The sequence below is a fragment of the Callithrix jacchus genome, chromosome 18, assembly GCF_049354715.1.
Source record: "Callithrix jacchus isolate 240 chromosome 18, calJac240_pri, whole genome shotgun sequence".
NCBI lineage: Eukaryota > Metazoa > Chordata > Mammalia > Primates > Cebidae > Callithrix > Callithrix jacchus.
Genome location: NC_133519.1, coordinates 1,864,153 through 1,886,233, shown reverse-complemented (window position 1 = coordinate 1,886,233; position 22,081 = coordinate 1,864,153). Strand labels below are relative to the sequence as shown.

The 22,081-nt window shown below is 38.6% G+C and overlaps 1 pseudogene; it reads right to left on the bottom strand.

Annotated features, from left to right (window-relative positions):
* Positions 1–215: 215 nt before the first annotated feature.
* Positions 216–20,988, bottom strand: LOC144580226 (RPA-related protein RADX pseudogene; annotated as a pseudogene).
* Between the last annotated feature and the right edge of the window lie 1,093 nt (positions 20,989–22,081).

Sequence of the window (22,081 nt, the reverse complement as noted above, 5' to 3'; positions counted from 1 at the left end):
ACCTAATTATCATGGCAAGTGAATCTGTGCAGATGCATTCAGGAGCACTTCATTACTCAAATATAGCTACTGGGGAACTGGTGGGCTAAAATGCTAACAACATTTTCTAGACTCCAATTCTCCCATTAGTAATACACAGGATGATAAGTCATAATTTCATGGTAATTCTGCACATCCTCAGGGAAAGACAGGATGTGGCGGCTGCAGTTTCTCCTTCACCCAGTGCCCAGAGATGTCCTGCCGACCCAGTCCCTCCCCAGCCGCTGCTCACAAGAGCAACTCTGCGATGTGCTGCGGGTGGGCTCTGTCGTGGCAGATGCAGCAGGCTCAGAGGTCACGCCCAGCAGCAGAGTGGGAGCCTCATTGCGGCTGCCGTTGGGTTCATGGTTCTGTCCTGAAAGCAGAATAAGACATCTTCAATTCCAAGATAAGGCTGCAGCAGCAGCAGCAGCCTCACGGACTGCAAAAGCCACAGTGATTGGAAGGCCAAGGGTAGGGCATCCTGAGGGAGGGACTGCGCAGCTGTAGGGTCGGTGACCAGGCCAGGAGCCAGTGCTGAGCAATCACACTAGAGGCCGATGTCAGCTCTCAAGGCCGGATTTCATTCTTTCTAAGGTTGAATCGTATTGCACTGTGTGTATACACCACATTTGGTCTAAACATTTATCCCCGATGGGCACAAAGACTGATTGCATATCTTGTCTATTTTCAATAGAGCTGTGATAAACATGGGAGTGCCACTATCTCTTCAATTACTGATTTTATTTGCTTTTAATATATACTCAATAATGGAATTTGTGGATTATATGGAATTTCATTTTTAGGTTTTTGTTTTTTGTTTTGCTTTCGTTTAGAGATACCTGCAAAGTTTTCCATGGGGGTTTTAAATAAAGAAAGAAATGTCTAAAAATGTACTAAACTTACATTCACACAAACAGTGTCCCCTTTTCTCCACATCCTCATCAAAACGTGTTATCTTTTGTCTTCTTGATAAAGGCCATTCTAAATGGGGCAAGGCAATATCACATGTGGTTTTGGATTTCATTTTCCAGATGGTTAGTGATGTTGAGTATTTCTTTGTCTTCTATGAAAAAACATCTATTTAGGTTTTAACGCACACATTTTCTTTTATTTTATAGGTTGTCTTTTCATTCTGTTAATAGATTTTTATGCTATCCAGAAGCTTTTATTTTAAAATTTTTTTAAGATGGAGTTTCTCTCTTGTTACCAGGCTAGAGTGCAATGGTGCAATCTCAGCTCACTGCAACCTCCGCCTCCTGGGTTCAGGCAAGTCTCCTGCCTCAGCCTTCTGAGTAGCTGGGATTACAGGCACGTGTCACCATGCCCAGCTAATTTTTGTATTTTTAGTAGAGACGGGGTTTCAACATGTTGACCAGGATGGTCTCGATCTCTTGACCTCGTGATCTACCCGCCTTGGCCTCCCAAAGTGTTAATATTTTATTGATATTAATTTTTATGTTTTCTGACTTGATACAGAGGTCAGAGTTTGCCCTGAGCTTCGTAGGTTATCTGTCTTCTGTCTCAGTGCTTTTAAGTGTTTTTCTTCTTTTTGGAGTCATTCAGTTTAATCACTATTCCTTCTTTAAGATCTATTTTATTTATAATTGACAAATAATTATTGTACATATTTATGGAGTAGGTGTGATGTTTCAGTACACCACACAATGACCCAAAAAGGGTATTTTTGTATTTTTCCATTTAATCATGTATTATTGCTTTCTGCTAATAAAATTAAAAATCCTCTCTTCTACCTGTGTTAAAATAAACAGTACATTATAATTAGCTATAATTACCCTACTGTGTAATGGAACACCAGAATTTATTCTGCCTGTCTAACTGTAACTTTGTAACTTTGACAAACCTCTCCCCATTTCTTCATTCCTTCACTTTCTAGCCTCTAGTAACGGTAACCACCATTCTACTCTCTACTTCTATGAGATCAACTTTTTAAAATTCCACATCTGAGTGACATCATGTGGTATTTTTCTTTCTGTTACTGGCTTATTTTACTTAACATAATGTCCTCTAAGTTCATCCATGTCAACATAAATGACAGTTTATTCTGTTTTATTAATGAACATTATTTCTGTGTGTGTGTGCATGTGTGTGTGCATGTGTGTGTGCAGCATTTTCTTCATTCATTTATAGATGGGCACTTATAACTGTTGGTAAGAATTTAAATTGGTACAACTGTTAGGAAAGACAGTGTGGAGGTTTTTCAAGAAGTTACAAATAGAACTACCATATGCATCCACTGGTTATATATCAAAAGGAAATAAAATAAGTATGTTAAAAGGTGGCTAGGAGCGGTTGCTCATGCCTGTAATCTCAGCACTTTGGGAGGCTGAGGCAGGTGGATCACCTCAGTTAGGGAGTTCAAAACCAGCCTGACTAACATAAAGAAAGTCTCTCTCTATTAAAAACACAAAATGAGAGAGGTGTAGCTACTTGAGAGACTGAGGTAAAAGAATCCCTTGAAGGTGGAAGGCGGAGGTTGTGGTGAGCTGAGATTGCATCACTGGGCTTCAGCCTGGGCAACAAGAGTGAAATCATCTAAAATTAAAAAAATTGCACTCCTATGTTTATTGATGCAGTATTCAAAATAACCAAAACCGTTATTTCTTTTAAGTATTCCTTAGTTTATCTTTCCTGATGCATTACACTCTAAACTTTTTTTCACTTTTGGAAACTTATAGTAACCGATTCTTTGCATGTTGCCTTCCTGTTTATGCGGCCTAGGAATCAATTTTTTTATTTCTTCTCATCTAATTTTTATATAAAATAAATATATTTTTATCCTGTGTAATTTTTCTTCTATAAATTATATGACTACATTAATTCTGCTCAGATTTAATTTATTAGTCCTCTCATCAATTCAGTGTATTTTAATATGCCATTTGTATGCTGTGCATTACATTGTTTTACTACATTTCCAATAGTTTACTTTCCATTTGCCTCTTTTCCAAATATGATTTTTCAAACTCATAGTTTTTTCCACATTATTTTGATTTCTTATTATTTTATTTTATTGGACAAATATTAAATACAAAGCTCATATCTGAGTTTTATGTACCATATAATTTATCTAACGCTTCAAGCTAGTAGCTCATCTTCTTGTGTACAACATACTTCATAGTTTCATTCTCACATGTGGAAGAGAGCACACACTGGATGCTGCAGACACTTTATCTGTGTTTATCTCATTTGCCTTGTCAGAAGCTGAACAACCCACATAAATTTAACATCTTTGTGATCAGATGCATCTGAATGGAGCACTGGCCTCTTAGGTTGATATTTCTCTCAACTATTACCTTTATTTACTTCGGATCCTGAGAAGTTTCTGTCATTTTCTTCAACTATATTAGGCATTTTGTAAATTCTTGTGACTTCTTGGTGGTTTTATTATCTGAATTAAGTTTTTGAAACATGTTATTTTTCTGAAAAGCAGAAATGTCAACAATTGCATGCATGAGTAAAATATCTGATCTACAATTTCTATCTCATAGAACATTACATCATGAGTAATCCGGTTTCTTCATCTGAAATACTGGTAGCTTCAAGAAATCCCTACTCAAAAATTGACCACATAATTGAAAGTAAAGCACTGCTCAAAAAATGCAAAACAACTGAAATCATAACAAACAGCCTCTCAGACCATAGTGCAAACAAGTTAGAACTCAGAATACAAAAAACCAACCCAGAACCGCACAGCTTCATGGAAACTGAACAACTGGCTCTTGAATGTTGACTGGGTAAACAATGAAATGAAGTCAGAAATAAAGAAGTTCTTCGAAACCAATGAGAACGAAGACACAACATGCCAGAACCTCTGGGACACATTTAAACCAGTCTCTAGGGGAAAGTATATAGTAATAAGTGCCCATATGAGGAGAATGGAGAGATCCAAAATTGACACCCTATCATCAAAATTGAAAGAGCTAGAGGAGCAAGATCAAAAAAACTCAAAACCCAGCAGAAGACAAGAAATAACTAAGATCAGAGCTGAACTGAAGGAGATTGAGACACGAAAAACCCTTCAAAAAATCAATAAATCCAAAAGCTGTTTTTTTGAAAAGATCAACAAAATAGACAGACCACCAGCCAGATTGATTAAAAAGAAAAGAGAGAACAACCAAATAGATGCAATAAAATATGATAAAGGGGAAATCACCACAGATTCCACAGAAATTCAAACCATCATCAGAGAATATTACAAAGAACTCTATGCACATAAACTAGTAAACCTGGAAGAAATGGATAAATTCCTGGACTCCTGCATCCTCCCAAGCCTAAACCAGGAGGAAGCTGAAACTATGAATAGACCAATAACAAGATCAGAAGTCGAAGCAGCAATTAAGAGCCTACCACACAAAAAAATCCCAGGTCCAGACGGGTTCACAGCCGAATTCTACCAGACACACAAGGAGGAGCTGGTACCATTCCTTCTAAAACTATTTCAAACAATCCAAAAACACGGAATACTTCCCAAATCATTTTATGAGACCATCATTCTGATACCAAAACCCGGAAGAGACCCAACAAGAAAAGAAAACTTCAGGCCAATATCCATGATGAACATAGATGCAAAAATCTTCAATAAAATATTGGCAAGCCGAATGCAACAGCAAATCAAAAAACTTATTCACCATGATCAAGTGGGATTCATCCCGGGGATGCAAGGCTGGTTCAACATACACAAGTCTATCAACGTAATTCACCACATAAACAGAACCAAAAACAAAAACCACATGATTATCTCAATTGACGCAGAGAAGACATTTGACAAAATGCAACAGCCCTTTATGCTAAAAACCCTCAATGAACTCGGTATCGATGGAACGTATCTCAAAGTAATAAAAGCTATTTATGACAAACCAACAGCCAATATCATACTGAATGGGCAAAAATTGGAAGCATTCCCTTTGAAATCTGGCACTAGACAAGGATGCCCTCTTTCACCACTCCTATTCAATATAGTTCTGGAAGTTCTAGCCAAAGCAATCAGGCAAGAAAAATAAATAAAGGGTATTCAAATAGGAAAGGAGGAAGCCAAATTGTCTCTATTTGCAGACGACATGATAGTATACCTAGAAGACCCCATCACCTCAGCCCAAAAACTCCTGAAACTGATAAGCAACTTCAGCAAAGTCTCAGGATATAAAATCAATGTGCAAAAATCACAAACATTCGTCTACACCAATAACAGACTTAAAGAAAGCCAAATCAAGAACGAACTGCCATTCACAATTGCTACAAAAAGAATAAAATACCTAGGAATACAACTCACAAGGAACGTAAGGGACCTCTTCAAGGAGAACTACAAACCACTGCTCAATGAAATCAGAAAGGACGCAAACAGATGGAGAAACATTCCATGTTCATGGTTAGGAAGAATTAATATCGTGAAAATGGCTATACTGCCCAAAGTAATTTACAGAATCAACGCTATCCCCATCAGGCTACCATTGACTTTCTTCACAGAACTGGAAAAAAACACCATGAACTTCATATGGAACCAAAAGAGAGCCCGCATAGCCAAGTCAATTCTAAGCAAAAAGAACACAGCGGGGGGCATCACACTACCCGATTTCAAACTATATTACAAGGCTACAGTAATCAAAATAGCATGGTACTGGTACCAAAACAAAGATATAGACCAATGGAACAAAACAGAGGCATCGGAGGAAACACAACATATCTACAACTATACAATCTTTGATAAACCTGACAAAAACAAGCAAGGGGGAAAGGATTCCCTGTTTAACAAATGGTGTTGGGAAAACTGGCTAGCCATGTGCAGAAAGTAGAAACTGGACCCCTTCCTGACACCTTACACTAAAATTAACTCCAGATGGATTAAAGACTTAAACATAAGACCTGGCACCATAAAAACCCTAGAAGGAAATCTAGGCAAAACTATCCAGGACATAGGAGTAGGCAAGGACTTCATGAACAAAACACCAAAAGCATTGGCAACAAAAGCCAAAATAGACAAATGGGACCTAATGAAACTCCACAGCTTCTGCACGGCAAAAGAAACAGTCACTAGAGTGGATCGGCAACCAACAGAATGGGAAAAATTTTTTGCAGTTTACCCATCTGACAAAGGGCTGATATCCAGAATTTACAAAGAACTCAAACGGATTTACAGGAAAAAAACAAACAAGCCCATTCAAAAGTGGGCAAAGGATATGAACAGACACTTTACGAAAGAAGACATATATGAGGCCAACAGTCATATGAAAAAATGCTCATCGTCACTGGTCATCAGAGAGATGCAAATCAAAACCACATTGAGATACCATCTCACGCCAGTTAGAATGGCGATCATTAAAAAATCTGGAGACAACAGATGCTGGAGAGGACGTGGAGAAAAAGGAACACTTTTACACTGTTGGTGGGAGTGTAAATTAGTTCAACCATTGTGGAAGACAGTGTGGCGATTCCTCAAGGCCTTAGAAATAGAAATTCCATTTGACCCAGCAATCCCATTACTGGGTATATATCCAAAGGACTATAAATCGTTCTACTATAAGGACACATGTACACGAATGTTTATTGCAGCACTGTTTACAATAGCAAAGACCTGGAATCAACCCAAATGCCCATTGATAATAGACTGGATTTGAAAAATGTGGCACATATACACCATGGAATATTATGCAGCAATCAGAAATGATGAGTTTGTGTCATTTGTAGGGACATGGATGAATCTGGAGAACGTCATCCTCAGCAAACTGACCCAAGAACAGAAAATGAAACACCGCATATTCTCACTCATAGGCGGGTGATGAAAAATGAGAACACGTGGACACAGAAAGGGGAGTACTAAACACTGGCGTCTATTGGGGGGAAAAGGGGAGGGCCAGTGGGAGGGGGAGAAATGCCAAACGTGGGTGAAGGGGAGAAGGAAAGAAAAGCACACTGCCATGTGTGTTTCTACGCAACTGTCTTACATGCTCTGCTCATGTACCCCAAAACCTAAAATCCAATAAAAAATTTAAAAAGAAAGAAAGAAAGAAAGAAAAAAGTTCACTAATGATGGCTTCCAAAACTGGGAGCAGGTTCACGTGGTTTTACAAGAAAATTCTAACAAATGTCAAAGAATAGCTCTTTCCCTGAGCTATAAATTGTCCCAGAGCCCAATAAAGCATAGAGATTTTACCACTTCACTTTATAAACTTAGAATAATCTTGAAAAATTCCAACAGAAATAATACAGGAAGGAAAACTATAAACGAAAATCAGTTATAATGGGAAAAATCCTAAATACAATACTTCAAATTTAATATAGCAGTATGCTCAAAGACAACTGTGTCGTGATCAAATGGAATCCTAAATGTCTTATTTTGTTCATTCGGAGTATGTTATATATTCAGAATAATTCTGGAGACTGAAACAAACACATAAGTTTAAATAATTTTGTTAAAATATTAATACATGTACTCCATAAATATATACACCTACTATATACCCATAATTTTTTTCAAAAATATTGAGTAGCAACTAGGAGTCTAGGAGAATACAAATATATTGTATAACTTCCAAACTACTAGAATAAAAATAATATTTTAATCCTGCAAAAGTAAAAGAAACACATAAGATGGTATATTTTATACATAAAAAAAGAATTTCAAGAACAACTACAAACATCATTATTCACATTAAATATAGATAAATTAAATTGATATTTAAAAAAATAATTGGTTTTGCTCAAAAGGCAGAGTCTTAGCTATATACTTTTTAAAAGAAACAACCCTAAAACAAAATGGAAATAAAGGGATGGACAAGCATGCACTAAGGTCAGTGGTTCTCTCTTTTTTTAAATTTTTTGAGACAGGGTCTCACTCTGTTGGCTCAGGCTGCAGTGCATTGGCATGATCAAGGCTCACTGCAGCCTCAACCTCCCAGACTCAGGCTCCCCCCTTCACCACCCTCCCACCAAGTAGCTGGATTACAGGCACAAATCACCACGCCTGGACTATGGTATTTTTATTAAAGACAGAGTTTTGTCATGTTACCTTGGCTCATCTGGGCTGGTCTGGACCTAGGCTCGTCTCAACATGGACTCTGTACTCAAGCAATCTGCCTGCTTGGGTCTCCCAAAATGCTAAAATTACAGGCATGAGCCACTGCATCCGCCTTTCCAGTGGTTCTCCAAGTGTGGTCTCTGTACCAGCAGCATCATTAACACCAGTGAACATGTTAGAAATGTAAATTCTACGGCCCTACCCCAGATCTAATAAACCATGCACTGCGAATGGTGCTGAGCAATCTGTATTTTATCTTGTTTTATTTTTGTATTTTTGCATTATTGGATTATAGTAGTCATTTTTGAAATAATTACACTCCAGTTGAATGGCCTTTTGTTAGTGTTTTCCATCTTTCAAATCCATTTTTTAAAAAAGGCAAAATCAATTTAAACAATAATGTTGAAAACTGTTGTGATAATTTATTGTGCATCAACTCATTTTGATTATATACTTTCATGACCTTCATGTGTTCTGATTAGCTTTTTGTGGTCTTCTCTGTCATTTCAAGTGAGAATTTTACTGATACAGTAATATCTTTAAATACCTTTCTTTTATTTTCCTGGCTTTGTTTTTTTTTTTTTTTTTTTTTTTGGTTCAACATTTCAAACATACTGCCTTAATGATTTACTTAAGTTTTGGCATATTCTTTATATTAGCAAACTTTTCCAAATTTTTTTTTCTGCTTAATTTTTTCTCTTATTTTTGTAAGTATAATTAGAACCTGTCAGTACTTGAATGCTTATTTGTCTCCAATTCCAATTGCTCATTTTTGCCTCATTCATTCTTTGCAGTGTTTCTTGATGTTATTTGTGAATTCTTAGAGTTAGGAAGCATTTAAGTTATTTTTCTGACTGGCACTCTTGAGGTGATATGCATGCCTTCTCATGTTTGAGAATCATTGTCCTAAAATGCTACCAAAAAAGACTGCTGAAGTGGCAAACATTACTATTAGGAAAAATGAAATTCAAGGCAAAAGTGACAAAAGCAAATTTCATAAGTGTGAAACTCACCAGTAATACACTAATCAGTTATAAAACTGTACATGTTATAGTAACATCTAAAGCAAAACCTTTTAGAAATGTAAGGAGAGATAAAACTATCATCATAGATGGAAGTCAATATTTCTCTCAGATAAATGAGCAAATAAAATTGATTAAAAACAAGACTCTGTAATATGCGAATTATATTTTTAAAAACCCGGTATAATAAAAAACTTTAAGCCTAATAAGCTCTTTCTAAATGTTCAGAGATTAAAGAATTGAAAACAAGTCAGGCATCATAACCCACACCTGTAATCCCAGCACTTTGAGAGGCTTAGGTGGGTGAATCACCTAAGGTCGGGAGTTTGAGGCCAGCCTGGTCAACGTGGCAAAACCCCATCTTTACTAAAAATGCAAAATTAGCTGGTGTGGTGGTGTATGCCTGTAATCCCAGCTACTCAGGTGGCTGAAGCAGGAGAATCATTGCTGGAGAACCAGGGAGGTGAAGGCTGCTGTGAGCCAAGATCTGTGCCAGCAATCCACCCTGGAAAACAAATGAGTCTCTGTCAGGAGGAAAGAAAGAAAGAAGGAAAGAGAGACAGAGATGAGAGAGACAGAGAAAGAGAGACAGAAAGAGAGAGATTGAGAATTAAAGGAAGGAAGGGAGAAAATAAAAAGGAAATGCCAATTACATGCCAAAAAAAAATAAGAGAGAGGTTTAAAGATATTACCAGCTGTGAGAACAACCCAGGATTGGAGCTCTTCTCGTTGAATCCGCAAACGGTGAGTCAGAACGGCATTTCCAGGCTGATCTTTGTTGCCCACAGAACGGGGAAACTCGCAAGTATAAAAAAGACACGGGACGCCAGGCAGTAGGTCTGCCTGGCGAAGCCGGCAGCCGGGGCGGCGGCGGCCGGCCCTACCCAGCAATCCCCACAGGGTGCACTTGTCCGGGTGCCCTGTTAAACTGGCAACCTGAGACTTGAGAGGGCTGGACTTGAGACTGAACGAGACTTGGACAGTAGGCCAGCCCAGGGGATTGAAGGGATTGGGATACCCAGTGGGACGAACAAAACCGCGATTTCAAACTATCCCGAGCAGACGGTCCGAGACACTCTGTGGGGGAGGGGCGTCCACCACTACCGAGGCAACCCGCCCCAACTGAGATACACGCCCACTGCTGACGCAGCCAGTCGTTGCCGAGGCAACCCGCCCCAACTGAGATACACGCCCACTGCTGACGCAGCCAGCCGTTGCCCAGGCAACCCGCCCCAACTGAGATACACGCCCACTGCTGACGCAGCCTGCCGTTGCTGAGGCAACACGCTACAAGGAAGAGACTCCGCCACAGGGCGTGGCGGAGACCACAGCAGAGCCTGCAGGAACAGCGCGAATCACACATCAGCAGGGCGGACCCTCGGCAGCCAAACAGTGGCTAGTCTGCCTTCTAGCTGGGCAGGACACCTGATGGGACATCCAAAAATAAAGCCCAAACCCCTCAATACAGAACATTTGAGAAAAAAAAAAGGGTTTTTTAATGAGCTCTGTTGCAGCAGAATAAAATATAGCAGCCTAACAGCCCTGAATGAACAACAGAGTGCACAGCTCAGCAATTAAAACCCTATAAAGTATAAACTGTCTCCTCAAGCAGCTCCCTGACCGCTCTATATCCAAAAGACTGACATTAGGCAGGCATCATCCTGGGACAAAGAGAGCAGAAAAAGAAACTGGTAGCATCCCTCGCTGTGCCACAGCTACTAGAGGTGCACCCCAGACAAGCAGGGTCTGGAGCGGACCTCAGCAGGCGTACAGCGAAGGGGCTAGACTGGTAGAAGGAAAACCAAGCAACAAAAATACTTCATCATCAACATTCTGGGTGTCGACCCAGAGACTCAATCGAAAAGTCAGCAACTACGCAGACGACCAGCGGACAAATCCACAAAGATGGGAAGAAACCAGCGCAAAAAGGAGGAAAACACCCGAAACCAGAACACCTCGCCTCCTAGAAAGGACCAAAACTCCTCACCAGCAAGGGAGCAAAGCTGGACGAAGAATGACTGTGACGAAATGACGGAATTAGACTTCAGAAGATGGATAATGAGAAATTTTTGTGAGCTAAAAGATCATGTATTAAATCAATGCAAAGAAACTAAAAACCTCGAAAAAAGATTTGAAAAAAGATTCGAGGAAATGATAACAAGAATGGATACCTTAGAGAGGAATATGAATGAATTAAAGGAGCTGAAAAACACAATACGAGAACTTCGAGAAGCAAACACAAGTTTCAATAGCCGAATTGACCAAGCAGAAGAAAGAATATCTGAAGTCGAAGGCCAACTCAATGAAATAAAACGAGAAACCAAGATCAGAGAAAAAAGCGCAAATAGGAATGAACAAAGTCTCCAAGAAATGTGGGACTATGTGAAAAGACCTTACCTACGTTTGATAGGTGTACCAGAAGGGGACGAAGAGAATGAATCCAAGCTGGAAAATACTCTTCAGGACATCATCCAGGAAAATTTCCCCCACCTAGCAAGACAAGCCAACACTCAATTGCAGAAAATACAGAGAACACCACAAAGATATTCTGCAAGAAGAGCAACCCCAAGGCACATAATCGTCAGATTCAACAGGGTTGAAATAAAGGAGAGAATACTAAGGGCAGACAGAGAGAAAGGTCGGGTCACCCACAAAGGGAAGCCCATCAGACTCACAGCAGATCTCTCAGCAGAAACACTACAAGCCAGAAGAGAGTGGGGGCCAATATTCAACATTCTTAAAGAAAAGAACTTTCAACCCAGAATTTCATATCCAGCCAAACTGAGCTTCAGAAGTGAAGGAAGAATAAAATCCTTTGCGAACAAGCAAGTACTCAGAGATTTTGTCACCACCAGGCCTGCTTTACAAGAGCTCCTGAAAGAGGCACTACACATAGAAAGGATCAATCAGTACCAGCCATTCCAAAATCACACTGAATGCTAAAGAGCTTCAACATAATGAAGAATCTACAACAACTAACAGGCAAAACAGCCACTTAGCATCAAAATGGCAGTATCAAATTCACACAGAACAATATTAACCCTAAATGTAAATGGACTAAATGCACCAATCAAAAGACACAGACTGGCAAATTGGATAAATATCCAAAACCCATCAGTGTGCTGTATCCAGGAAACCCATCTCACCTGCAAGGATACACAAAGGCTCAAAATAAAGGGATGGAGGAAGATTTACCAAGCTAATGGAAAGCAAAAAAAAGCAAGAGTTGCAATTCTCATCTCTGATAAAATAGACTTTAAAGCAACAAAGATCAAAAGAGACAAAGAAGGCCATTACATAATGGTAAAAGGATCGATACAACAAGAAGAGCTAACGATCCTAAACATATATGGACCAAACACAGGAGCACCCAGATACATAAGGCAAGTTCTTAATGACTTACAAAAGGACTTAGACTCCCACAAAATAATAGTGGGAGACCTTAACACTCCACTGTCAATACTAGACAGATCAACCAGACAGAATATCAACAAGGATATCCAGGGCTTGAACTCAGACCTGGAGCAAGCAAACCTGGTGGACATTTACAGAACTCTCCACCCCAAATCCACAGAATACACATTCTTCTCAGCACCAAATCACACCTACTCTAAAATTGACCACATAATTGGAAGTAAAGCACTGCTCAACAAATGCAAAACAACTGAAATCATAACAAACAGCCTCTCAGACCATAGTGCAATCAAGTTAGAACTCAGAATTCAGAAACCGACCCAGAACCGCACAGCTTCATGGAAACTGAACAACTGGCTCTTGAATGTTGACTGGGTAAACAACGAAATGAAGGAAGAAATAAAGAAGTTCTTCAAAACCAATGAGAACGAAGACACAACGTGCCAGAACCTCTGGGACACATTTAAACCAGTCTCTAGAGGAAAGTATATAGCAATAAGTGCCCATATGAGGAGAATGGAGAGATCCAAAATTGACACCCTATCGTCAAAATCGAAAGAGCTAAGGAGCAAGATAAAAAAAACTCAAAACCCAGCAGAAGACAAGAAATTACTAAGATCAGAGCTGAGCTGAAGGAGATTGAGACACGAAAAACCCTTCAAAAAATCAATAAATCCAAGAGCTGGTTTTTTGAAAAGATCAACAAAATAGACAGACCACTAGCCAGATTGATTAAAAAAAAGAGAGAGAACAACCAAATAGATGCAATAAAAAATGATAAAGGGGAAATCACCACAGATTCCACAGAAATTCAAACCATCATCAGAGAATATTACAAACAACTATATGCGCATAAACTAGTAAACCTGGAAGAAATGGATAAATTCCTGGATTCCTGTGTCCTCCCAAGCCTAAACCAGGAGGAAGCTGAAACTATGAGTAGACCAATAACAAGGTCTGAAGTCGAGGCAGCAATTAAGAGCCTACCTCACAAAAAAAGCCCAGGTCCAGACGGGTTCACAGCCGAATTCTACCAGACACACAAGGAGGAGCTGGTACCATTTTTTCTAAAACTATTTCAAACAATCCAAAAAGAGGGAATCCTTCCCAAATCATTTTATGAGACCAACATCATCCTGATACCAAAACCCGGCAGAGACCCAACAAGAAAAGAAAACTTCAGGCCAATATCCATGATGAACATAGATGCAAAAATCTTCAATAAAATATTGGCAAGCCGATTGCAACAGCAAATCAAAAAACTTATTCATCACGATCAAGTAGGATTCATTCCGGGGATACAAGGCTGGTTCAACATACGCAAGTCGATCAACGTAATTCACCACATAAACAGAACCAAAAACAAAAACCACATGATTATTTCAATTGATGCAGAGAAGGCATTTGACAAAATTCAACAGCCCTTTATGCTAAAAACCCTCAATAAACTCGGTATCGATGGAACGTATCTCAAAGTAATAAAAGCTATTTACGACAAACCAACAGCCGATATCATACTGAATGGGCAAAAATTGGAAGCATTCCCTTTGAAATCTGGCACTAGACAAGGATGCCCTCTCTCACCACTCCTATTCAATATAGTACTGGAAGTTCTAGCCAGAGCAATCAGGCAAGAAAAAGAAATAAAGGGTATTCAAATAGGAAAGGTGGAAGCCAAATTGTCTCTATTTGCAGACGACATGATAGTATACCTAGAAGACCCCATTGCCTCAGCCCAAAAACTCCTGAAACTGATAAGCAACTTCAGCAAAGTCTCAGGATATAAAATCAATGTGCAAAAATCACAAACATTCATCTACACCAATAACAGACTTAAAGAAAGCCAAATCAAGAGCGAACTGCCATTCACAATTGCTACAAAAAGAATAAAATACCTTGGAATACAACTCACAAGGAACGTAAGGGACCTCTTCAAGGAGAACTACAAACCACTGCTCAATGAAATCAGAGAGGACACAAACAGATGGAGAAACATTCCATGTTCATGGTTAGGAAGAATTAATATCGTGAAAATGGCTATACTGCCCAAAGTAATTTACAGAATCAACGCTATCCCCATCAAGCTACCATTGACTTTCTTCACAGAACTGGAAAAAAACACCATGAACTTCATATGGAACCAAAAGAGAGCCCGCATAGCCAAGTCAATTCTAAGCAAAAAGAACACAGCGGGGGGCATCACACTACCGGATTTCAAACTATACTACAAGGCTACAGTAATCAAAACAGCATGGTACTGGTACCAAAACAGAGATATAGACCAATGGAACAAAACAGAGGCCCCGGAGGCAACACAACATACATACAACTATACAATCTTTGATAAACCTGACAAAAACAAGCAATGGGGCAAGGATTCCATGTTTAACAAATGGTGTTGGGAAAACTGGCTAGCCATGTGCAGAAAGCAGAAACTGGACCCCTTCCTGACACCTTACACTAAAATTAACTCCAGATGGATTAAAGACTTAAACATAAGACCTGGCACCATAAAAACCCTAGAAGGAAATCTAGGCAAAACTATCCAGGACATAGGAGTAGGCAAGGACTTCATGAACAAAACACCAAGAGCATTGGCAACAAAAGCCAAAATAGACAAATGGGACCTAATGAAACTCCACAGCTTCTGCACGGCAAAAGAAACAGTCACTAGAGTGGATCGGCAACCAACAGAATGGGAAAAAATTTTCGCAGTCTACCCATCTGACAAAGGGCTGATATCCAGAATTTACAAAGAACAAGCAGATTTACAGGAAAAAAACAAACAAGCCCATTCAAAAGTGGGCAAAGGATATGAACAGATACTTTACGAAAGAAGACATATATGAGGCCAACAATCATATGAAAAAATGTTCATCGTCACTGGTCATCAGAGAGATGCAAATCAAAACCACATTGAGATACCATCTCACGCCAGTTAGAATGGCGATCATTAAAAAATCTGGAGACAACAGATGCTGGAGAGGACGTGGAGAAAAAGGAACACTTTTACACTGTTGGTGGGAGTGTAAATTAGTTCAACCATTGTGGAAGACAGTGTGGCGATTCCTCAAGGCCTTAGAAATAGAAATTCCATTTGACCCAGCAATCCCATTACTGGGTATACATCCAAAAGACTATAAATCGTTCTACTATAAGGACACATGTACACGAATGTTCATTGCAGCACTGTTTACAATAGCAAAGACCTGGAATCAACCCAAATGCCCATTGATAATAGACTGGATTTGAAAAATGTGGCACATATACACCATGGAATATTATGCAGCAATCAGAAATGATGAGTTCGTGTCTTTTGTAGGGACATGGATGAATCTGGAGAACATCATCCTCAGCAAACTGACACAAGAACAGAAAATGAAACACCGCATATTCTCACTCATAGGTGGGTGATGAAAATGAGAACACATGGACACAGAAAGGGGAGTACTAAACACTGGGGTCTATTGGGGGGAAAAGGGGAGGGCCAGTGGGAGGGGGAGGTGGGGAAGGATAGCCTGGGGAGAAATGCCAAATGTGGGTGAAGGGGAGAAGAAAAGCAAAGCACACTGCCATGTGTGTACCTACGCAACTGTCTTGCATGCTCTGCTCATGTACCCCAAAACCTATAATCCAATAAAAAATTAAAAAAATAAAAAATAATAATAAAAATAAAAAAAGAATAAAGATATTACCATCTCAGTAAAATTCTCACTTGAAATGGCAGCAAAGACCCCCGAAGTTTGAAAATATCAGTGAAATTTAGACCCCAAAAAGCTAAACAGAATACAGGAAGGTAATGAAAGTATATAAACAAAATGAATTGATGCACATTAAGTTATCTCAACAGCTAGTTTCCAACACGGTTGTTTAAATCACTTCTGTCATTTTTTTAATGTGTTTGAAAGATGGAAAACACTAAAGAAGATAATTGGGCTGAAGTGTAGTTATTTCAAAAATGACTACAATAATTCAATAATGCAAAAATACAAGAATAGAATAAGATAAAATAAGAAAATATCAATAATGAGTAACAATGAAATCTCTGTACTTCCAAACCTGGGAGATGCGGCCTAAGCAATTTCCATGGGAAATTTCAAAATTATAAATGTTTTTGGAGGAAACAAACAAGGAAATATATGCACCAAGCATTCAACTCAAGAAAGTAGTACAAGAAAAGTATAAGCACAGGAAGTATATGGAAGAAATTAAAGATGATAGCATAAATTAAGTAGAAAACATCTCCTCACTATATTTTGTTATTAGCAAAACCAAGTGTCTTTAAAAAAACCAACAATACAACAAATAATGTTCTGGTAAGGCTGATCATTAGAAAAGGTGAACACACAAACAACAGGATTGTGAAAGGAGTCATAATTGACAAGATAGGTAAAAAAAATGTAGATTACTACGTACAACTTTGAGATCTAGGTGAAATGAGATTCCCTAGCAAATTACCTACTCTCAAAAGTGGATTCTTGAAAAAGCATTATTAGTTTAATCATTTTCTCTAAAAGCAATTGCAAGAGTCGTCTCGCTTAACCCCCAATCCTGGCCCAAGACACGAGGTTCAGGTAGTTTTAGAGGGTAATTTTACTAAACCTTTAATGAACATATAATGTCTGTAAGCATAGGAAGACGGGCAAGCTTTCCAACTCATTCTACCAATATAAACAATTCATTCAAAAAATACTCCCCTAGCAAAAATCAACAAAAACAAAAACCAAACCTATAGACCAAATTAATTTAAGTAAACAGATGTAAAAATAATCATGACCAAGTGGGAATTCAAAAGTGGCTCAATATTAGTAAAACCATTAATTTATTTCATTCATTCCTTTGTTCAACAAATACTGAATGCCTACTATGTGCCAGACATTGTTCAAGCTATAAGATATGGCCCAAAGGCCAAAAAAAAAGTCATGGATCTTATAAAAAGGTAGGGGGGAAAATAAAACAGCTAAATAAAATAATTTCAGAATGCTATGATTATATGAAGAGCATTTGCAGGGTAATATAATAAGTGGGGGAGGAAATATTTATTTAAAAAGGCACTTTTAATATGTTTTAATTTGAGCTGAAACGGGAGGATAGAAAGAAACTTTTCAGAAAGAGGAGAAAGCAGGTGCAGGAAAAAGACTGGTGGTTTGAGGATCAAAAAGAAGGCTGGTTCCCAGAACATAATGGTGGAGGAGAGGGCTTAGAGATTAGAGAGGTGAGTAAAAGATTCTGTAGGGCAGGGTGTCTGCAAACTATATAGCCTATAAGCCAAATCCTGCTTGTTGCTTGCTTTTGTAAATAAAGTTCTATTGCAACACAGCCAGACCCATTTATTTACATACTGCTTAAGGCTGCTTTCTATATACAATGGCAAAAGCGAACGGTTGTGGCAGACATTATATGTCTTCAAAAGACAAAAAGATTTACTGTTTGTCTCTTTTCAGAAAGTTCACCATACTCTGATGAACAGCCTTGGAGACCCCGGTAGAGTTTGAATTGCTGCCTAAATGCAATAGCGAGCCACCTGAGAGATTTAGGCAGAAGGTTGTCGCACAGGCTAACTTCTACATTTTAAAGCTATCTTTGAGGTCACAATATGTGTTAGCTTTCAGATAGGGTAGTGACGAGGAGACATGAGGGAGACTTTTGGGGTAACAAGATATAGAAATATTCTATATCTTGAAGGGAAGGGGGTGGTGGTTACACAGGTGTATATGTATATAAAATTTTATCAAGCTGTATTTTTAAAATTTTGTTTTTACTGTGTACAAGGTAAACCTTAGTGAAGAGTTTCAAAACACAAATGTGTACCACGAACAAAGTTAAGAGAAAAAGAATAGATTGCACGAAAACAATTTGCAGACAAAGTTGTAATACCCCTTAGCAAAGAAATTCTATAAATTAATTAGAAAAATGACAAAAGATATATTTTAAAATAGTAAGATATGGAGAAATGGGCATTCTCATACATATGCTGGTGAATGTGAATTTGTACAGCCTTTTCAGGAGATGATTTGTCTATATCCACAACATTTAAAAAAATGATACTAATACCTTTTAAGGCAGCAATTTCACTAAAGGAAGCCATTCAACAGCAATACTTGAACATAGTAAATAAAAATATGTGTACATTCTAATGATGCTTGTAAATACAACGCTTGTATTTAATACTAATAAACAAATAAGTGCCTAAAATTACAAATTACCTATTCCCATGGGCATGATTACAGAAATTATGACACACCCATGCTATGGTATGTACAGAAGTTCAGGAAATATACCTGAGATGTGTTTAGTGGAAATAGCAAATCACACAATGAGACATTACTTCCTTTTGTATTCTTCAAAGACATACACCAAACTACTGACAGTTTGGGATTTTTAGAGGAAAAGTGAAGGCACCAGAGAAGGCAAAACAGGTCTTTCACTTCTCCCTAATATTTTATTATTGATGATTTGAAATATACAGCAAAATTGAACAAATTTTATGGTGAACATCAATATGATCACTTCCTAGACTTTATCACTAACATTTTACTACCCTTGGGTCGTATATTTCTAACATAATGTGTTTTAAATATACAGATTGGGTTTTATTTTGGCACACAGACATTACCTTTTGTAATATAAATATGGTTTTAATGAATAGATAGTATGACAAAATAAACACAAAGTATTAACCCCCTCAACTCTTCTTTAGGACACAAATTTGTCATTTACATATTCAATTCTAAAAATTAAAGTAATCAACATTTAGAGTAATAATGCACTACTGCCTTATTTCACACTTGAGATAAAAATCATCCCGTCTTTTTAAATCCCAGAAATAGTTATCTTGTTTTTAAAATTTAGTTATTTAAGACATCCTTGCCTACACATTGCTATAACATCTTTAACTGAATGTGACTATAATTGCATCATGTTTTTTGAGCTAAGTTATCCTTTTACTTTCAAGTTTGTTGCTCTTACATGTTACAGCAAGGTTACATATGACTTAGTATTGTGACAACATTTTAAAAAGGACTGAAAAGCAGTAATGCAGAAAATTATAATCTTTCTTCTTCCAGTACTTATTTTATTTTTTGCATTTTATTTCTTTCCCCATTTCAAACGTGTTCATGCATACAGTACTATCATTCCCCTTAATTTCATTTCTTAGAGAAGAAATTTAATCGACAAGCAGTTGCTGATGACAAGCTAGTGTTTTCAGGTTAACTTCCTACTTCTGAGACAGAAAAATTGAACTTCTTAGATCAGTACTGTCTGTGGTGAGTAATAAGAAACAAGAAAATGAGAATGCCAAGCCATCCCATAAAACCACACATTTAAAACGTGATATTTACATAATTCTTACACAGCGTTTCAATCAATGTAAAGTACAAATGAATACATTCTGGAACATCCTTTTCGAATGAAGATTAAAACATGCAAAACCGCAAATTTTTACAACCCTTACACTAAATTAAAATCTATAAGCTCTTCAACCGTCACAACATACTAATTCCACAACTGGATTGGGAATAAAACGAAGATTAATTCCACCACAATTAAACATGTAAAGAATGTATAAGGTATACTGACTCCCACATCAGTACGTATGCCAGACTGAATTTTAAGATGTAGTCAGACACTTCCTGAATTGGCTACTTTTGCAATCAAAGAAACAAGGAAAAAAACAACAAAAACCACGGGCTGTGCAAATTTCATTAAGCATCCTTGGGTCATTCAAGAAAACTTGTCGACCTGTCACTCCTGGCTTGCAATTAACAATATGAAAGCATTTTCATTTTTTTCCCATTCAAGCAAGCTCCTGAAAACTATTTTAAAATAACCCTCTGCCATTCGTTCCAAACACTTACCGCTAAAGTTGAGTTCCTCAGGTTGCTTGTCTGTTAACCAGGTACCTCCATACGGATCTTCGTTATTCCACATCGCCAAGTAATGACTCTTCCCGCCTCTTAAAAGCCTCTCTGCTTTCTCCTCATGTGCTCTATTTCTGAAGGGAGTTTCTAAAGAAATAGCGTCTGAGGTCTCCCCACAGTGGACATTACCTAAGCACAGGTTCCTCTGGCCTATCATTATCTCATTGTAAAGACATGAGACTCTGGAAATTCTCATTTGTATGCCAACTTTAAGAATATTTTGATATACGAGACAGTTCAAGCTGAGGTCCAGACAGCACTTCTCCTGGTACACCTCGTCTGAGATAGTCACATCATAGCAATAAAGGGGAGGCTTGGGCACTGTGTCACGTGGCTCATCCTCTAACAGGTACCTTTGGACGGCCAGCACAATGACAGGCACCACCTCCGAGGGGGTGACACACTGGAGAGGTGAGCCTATAATCTGTTCAAGAACCTTTTGAATCCAGGACATGCACCCTTGGGCACCAGCTCTTCAGATCACCCCTCCAGGGACCCCAGCCCGCATTCTCTCAGGGTTCGGCCAACCTATCCCTGCATGGGAGGGATCAGCTTCAGGCTGTCCTGACTCACCAGACATTGTTGGATAACTGCGTACCTGCTTCACTACCAAAAGCTAGTTTGCCTCGTTCAAAGCGGAGGGAAATAAAACCGCGCGCTTTGACGCCAATACCTACTCTGCCTGCTGACAGGCAAAGCTCAGCCCCGTAGCGAAGCTGCAAAGACGTTACGGGTGCGCGCACCAGCTCTCACACCCCGCCTCTGGTTCGGTGCACTTAGGACTCGAGACACTGTTACTAGGCAGTCACATGCGCAAATTACCTAGCAGGTCGTCTGACCTTGTGCTGGCAGGGTTGCCATCTTGGGGAGGGAGGACAGGGGAAGGGGAGGGGGAATCGGTGGTTGTCACGGTTCTCAAAAAGAGACGGGAAGACGCACTTGTGGCTCCCCTGGAAAGGAGGATGCCTAGAGGCAAGGAATAAGAGAAAGTGGCAAGAATCGGGGTGCAGAGTCAGTGCTCAGGAGTTTGGGGTTTGGGCTTTGCGCCGGGAACAGAAAGTAATTTAGAGTTGGTTAATATACATTAATGTAGTAACATGGGTTTCCTGCAGTATGAACAAAACCAGATAATGTATGCACAGCCTCCAGGTTGGTTCCTGGCACAAAGCTTGCAATAAACATTAGCTGCTATTGTGACTAGCATTAGCATAATTATCTGTAGTGGTTCCCTGAGTGTAGGCTGTGTGAAGTAGTGTTTAAGTGCAAATGAAAATAGAGAACTAGAATTGGATTGTAAAGGGCTGCCTTTAGACTTCTTCAAATGCACATAATTTTAATATAAATATTTCAGAAACTTAGCTTAATGTAAGGCATATATCGGGAATTAATGTAAAGTGAAAAAGCAGGTAAGAATAGTTAAAACTAAGAAAATATTTATCAGATGTACTTCGATGTACCAGTATACACAGAAGGAAGTAACTGTTCTCAGAATACTTTTAAAGACAGTTGTGAGCTAATTTTGTTTATATTAATTTCCTTTGGCTCTCTAGTTTATCATTCTTTATTCACTATTTATGAAGTCTCTATATGAAGTAGGCACTGTTTTAGGCCACTAGGGATAACTGTAGTCAGGGTCCTACCCTCAAGTTTCTTCTCATTGCTTGGGCTAAAGA